The sequence below is a fragment of the Salvelinus alpinus genome, chromosome 5 (assembly GCF_045679555.1).
Source record: "Salvelinus alpinus chromosome 5, SLU_Salpinus.1, whole genome shotgun sequence".
Taxonomy (NCBI): domain Eukaryota; kingdom Metazoa; phylum Chordata; class Actinopteri; order Salmoniformes; family Salmonidae; genus Salvelinus; species Salvelinus alpinus.
This window is the reverse complement of record NC_092090.1, coordinates 40,956,058-40,961,913: the sequence shown is the minus strand read 5'-3', so window position 1 is coordinate 40,961,913 and position 5,856 is coordinate 40,956,058.

Below are 5,856 nucleotides of genomic sequence, written 5' to 3'. Positions count from 1 at the left end.
AGCACTGAGCACATACCAGATCTAGAGCAGCACTGAGCACATACCAGACCTAGAGCAGCATTGAGCACATACCAGACCTAGAGCAGCACTGAGCACATACCAGACCTAGAGCAGCACTGAGCACATATCAGACCTAGAGCAGCACTGAGCACATATCAGACCTAGAGCAGCACTGAGCACATATCAGACCTAGAGCAGCACTGAGCACATACCAGACCTAGAGCAGCAGTGAGCACATACCAGACCTAGAACAGCACTGAGCACATACCAGACCTAGAGCAGCACTGAGCACATACCAGACCTAGAGCAGCACTGAGCACATACCAGACCTAGAGCAGCACTGAGCACATACCAGACCTAGAGCAGCACTGAGCAAATACCAGACCTATAGCAGCACTGAGCAAATACCAGACCTAGAGCAGCAGTGGAACACACAGTTAAAATTTAAACCATGGTTCCTCTAGCAAAACAAATGATACAGATCATAATCAAAATACAATCACAGTGTATCAAGGTAATAACATTGCTATATTAAGATGCATATTATTTAACAATGCCGAAGACGTAGTTCTGAAACCATATCTGTCTAACGATACTACATCTAACCCAGTTCTTTATCTGGGCTCTCTGTCTGGGCTCTCTTTTACTCTGCTGTGAACTGCATATTCAAGGAATGAGGAAATATAAGGTTTACTTTTGCTTCCTTGTTGCTCTTCATAGAATGTTTACATTATTCTGACCTTACTTTTTAACAGATGAGAATCCATATGATTATAGCTTTCTCTCTCTCTCTCTCTCTCTCTATATATATATATATATATATATATATATATATAGATATATATATATATATACTGTATATATTAATAAAATCCACATGCATATTTATTTTTTTCATGGGTCCTGTGATTCATATTGACTGAAATCTAGTATTGGTGATTATATTAAGAGATTGTACAATATTTTGTTTATTGTAATACAGAGTACAACATCATTCTGGGAAGTGTTTATAAGAAGTAATGTTTTACATACTTCAGAAACCAGTTGAACTTGAACTATTTACAGAACGTAAGGCAACACAACCAGACAGGGTTTCAACTATCCTCCTGGACTCCTAAGTACAGGATATAATTCCTCCGTTCATTTGAACTCAGTCACTACTATACAGTAGATGGAAAAATTATTTCTACAGTGATATAATATGTAACCATTGTAACTTGTTATTAAACATATCTTCTTTACAGTTCAGGTGCTGAGATACATCAGCTCCACAGACTCTATCTGGTTCATTGAACATTATTGAGAACTGAAATGGAAACCATCAACAACCCAGAGTTCTTGAGGTAAGTGAAACTACTAGCTATTATCATTTACATATATAAAATCGAATAAAAAAATATATACACTTGATTTTATAAAAACTTTTTTCCTGGAATTATCATAATTCTAATCATAATAATCTAAGGGATTATGACTACCTTGCAGGGACTTCACACTGAATGGTGACCATCCTCCAAGATACAAAGAGACGATCAGTAGACACAGCTATAAGAATATTTTGAAGATAAATACACAACGCAGAGGATGAGAGGACGAGAGCACTAGAGTACTAATGGTCAATAGCGAATTGTAAATAGGAGTTGGCTTTCAGTTCAACATCTTTTAAGGATCTGTGGAATGTCACTCCTGAATTCAGAGCGACGTGTACTACGACGTGTACTACGTGTGCCACATTTTCATTGGTCTGTACATTGAGTCGGGGGCAGGATACTTGTTATTGGCCAAGTTGTACTGCAAGGACTTCTGATTGGTCAACCCCAGGCTAGGGTGGCGGGTTATAAATGGCATCCTGTTCCTTTGTTTGGTGGTGAAAAGCTGAGGACAGGGGAGACTGAACATCTGAACATCTACCTCCCAGCATAACATCTTGATTTGTCCTCTATGAATAAACCCATTTTTCTCCCCCTGATATGCTTTGGAGTTTGTGTTATTGAAGAATAACATAACTTGCTAACACAGCATAGTGAACAACCCAGCGCTACCTGCAAGGTACCTGTTTTAGACCAAGTGGAAGGACATGGATGGGAGGGATGGAGTCAGGAAATGGACCATAGGAAAACACGACCCCTGCCAGAGGAACAAGACCCTTCTGATCCAAAGAGAGGTTGGGGCAGGGAAGACCACACTAGTCAACGCTATGGTCAACTTCGCCATCAGAGGTAAGTGGGAGGATACCGCCAGGTTCCAAATCACAGAACGTTTCAAAGACAGAGAGACGTGCTAGGCTCACAATCCTAGAACCAATTCTGTGACAGCCTATGAGATCTTCGGCTGGGAGGACGCCGACTTGCCTTTCTCTCTCACCATCATTGATACACTTGGGATAGAGAACAGAGATGGATTCAGACCTTTGATAAAGAAACTAAGAATGCTGCAGGAAGAGGAGAGAGTGGACGACATCGATGCAGTCTCCCACGTGGTGAAGGCAACACAGAATCGTCTGACAGAACATCAGAGAAACATCTTTGACGCGTTCCTGTCCCTCTTGGGCAAGGACATGAAAGACAACATCATCACCCTTATCACTCACTCTGACTAGACCAGACCGGATGTTCTCGACATCATCATGGAGTACAAACTCCTAGGCAACACGGTACGGTTCCGGTTCACTTCACGTTCAACACTCACCTCTATCAGACCAGAAACCCTGTCTATGACAAAATATATGAGACAACATGGGAAAACGGCATGAAAAGCATGAGAGGGTTCTTTGATAAGCTAAGAAGAATGCAACACCAACACACCAAGCAGACGATAGAGGTATTGGTGGAACGCTTGAAGCTGGAGGACTGTTTCAAACAGGGAAGGATCCCTTCAGAGGTGGTAGCAATCTGCTGCACAGTGTGTGAGATGAACTGCCAAACCGGGTGCGTAGCTTGTCAACCCTACTTCTGCCAAGTCATGTTACGAGAGAAATGCACCATGTGCCCACAGAGATGCAGTCCAAGAAACATGTCAGAGGACACAAGAGATATGCTGACGACCATAACAATCTGAGAGCTCAACTCACAGAATGTTTCCAAAATATGAGGAAGAACGCCTTGACGCCTCACTTGGAGCCGAGTCTCAAGAACCAGATTCAGCGTGCCAACGAGAAGGGAGACAAGCAGAAGTTGAAGGAACTTGAGGAAAAGAAAGGGACAATTGCCGATTTAATCAAGAAGAATATGGAAATAGACAGAGAGTAGGGTGAGAAATTGCTGTGAGATCACATGCGCCGAATACAACAGGTGTAGACCTTACCGTGGAATGTTTACTTACAAGCCCTTAACCAACAATGCAATTCAAGAAATGTGATTGGACTTTTACATCAGCTTAAAGAGGTCAGTAGTGTAGTGTGAATGATTTGTTTGCCAGTAAACTTTACCATATGTTTATCAATCTTTAATCATTGTGTCATATTTTTCCAAGTCACATACTGCATGTCAGAAAACATGCATCACCTGAACCCACAACTAAAAATATGATGTACTTTCAAGGCCCAATGCAGCCATTTTTATATCAATATCAAATCATATCTGAGTAACAATTAATGACCTTACTGTAATAGATTTCCATAAAAATTAGCAAAACCTGCTTTTTTGCTAGGACTGTCTGGAAGTTGTCTGAGTGGGGAGGGGGAAACTGACAATGACCTGTTATTGGCAGAGAGGTTTGGAACTCTCTTTCTAATTGGTCTATTAACTAAATTACTGCATGGTGATGTCATCATGGAAAGCCGAAACTCCCACCCATACAAACCTGCTGATTTGAAGGTCCTGTGTAGATTGTATTTTTACCCACCAACTATCAGGAAAATAACACTGATCAAATGTTTTTTCACTTTTACAGTGTGACTTTCATCAGCTGTATATAACACAAGAAAAACAAAATGTTGACTGCACTGTACCATTAATGTTGTCATTTACATGGATTGTAATTCAATTAATATGTGATCAACATCTTTACCTGTGTGTTAACCATTTAAAAACAACATAATTCAAAGATGTGCCCAGTTCCAAAGCTATAGTAAGGTGCTTGATCTCAAACCTATCCCCCATCTAGAACTTCTGAACACACAACTATACAAACAGACCTATCCCCCATCTAGAACTTCTGAACACACAACTATACAAACAGACCTATCCCCCATCTAGAACTTCTGAACACACAACTATACAAACAGTATAGACCCCAGGCCTCCTCTAGGGCGGTTAGAGCATTGGGCCAGTAAAATAAATGATTATCGCTGGATATTGGTGGGAACTGGAACACGCTGGCGTACACGTCGATCCAAAGCATCACAAACATGCTCAATAGGTGACAGGCCATAGAATATCTTGGTCCTTTTCAGCTTCCAGGAATTGTGTACAGATCCTTGCGACATTGGGCTGTGCATTATCATGCTGAAACATGAGATGATTGCGGCAGACGAATGCCACGACAATGGCCCTCAGAATTTTTATGCGTTATCTCTGTGCATTCAAATTGCCATAGATAAAATGCAGTTGTGTTCATTGTCCGTAGCTATTGCCTGCCCATACTATAACCCCACCGAAACCATGGGGCACTCTGTTCACAATGTTGACATCAGCAAACCACTCGCCCACATGACACCATCTGCCCGGTACAGTTGAAACCAGGATTCATTCGTGAAGAGCACACTTCTCCAGCGTGCCAGTGGCCATCGAAGATGAGCGTTTGTCCACTGAAATTGGTTACGACGCCGAACTGCAGTCAGGTCAAGACCCTGGCGAGGACAACAAGCAGGCAGATGAGCTTCCCTGTGACAGATACTGACAGTTTGTGTGTAAATTATTCGGTTGTGCAAACCCACAGTTTCATCAGCTGTCCGTGTGACTCGTCTCAGACCATCCCGCAGGTGAAGAAGCCGGATGTGGCTTGCATGGCTTGCATGGTTACACGTGGTCTGCGGTTGTGAAGCCGGTTGGAGGCGGCTTATTATAGCAAAATGAACATTTTATTATTTGGCAACAGCTTTGGTGGACATTCCTGCAGTCAGAATGCCAATTGCACGCTCCCTCAAAACCTGAGACATCTGTGGCATTATGTTGTGTGACAGAACTGCACATTATAGAGTGGACTTTTATTCTCCCCATGCACCTGTGTAATGATCATGCTGTTTAATCAAATTCTTGATATGCCACACCTGACAGGTGGATGGATTATCTTGGCATGTCAGATTCTCCCCAAAGAGATGTGGGTGTGGAGTCAGGCGCAGGAGAAAGCAAGTTCCGAAAAGGGCGTTTATTTAACAAGTCCAAATAACAGGAAACCGGACTACAACAGTAGCCTCAAAAACCACTCAGACACAGTCCAGGGAAAACCCACCTGTTAAACAGAACCCAAGAACACGCAACCCAAAACTAACTGACAGCAAACGAAACAATCCCGCACAAAACCCAGAGGAAAGGGCGAGATTTAAATACACCCCCTAATAAACCAAATAGAACACAGGTGAAACACAAAACAGACAAACCAAAAGAAAAGGAAAAAGGATCGGTGGCAGCTAGTAGACCGGCGACGACGACCGCCGAGCGCTGCCCGAACAGGGAGAGAAGCCACCTTCGGTGGAAGTCGTGACATGGCAAAAGAGAAATGCTTACTAATAGGGATGGAAACCATACATCCTGAGGCTGCATTTATTGTAGCTGGGGATTTTAACAAAGCAAATCTGAGAACAAGTCTACCTAAATTCTTCCAGCATATTGATTGCTCTATGCGCATACGCAACACCCTCGACCACTGCTACTCTAACTTACGCAATGCATACAAAGCCCTCCCCCGCCCTCTCTT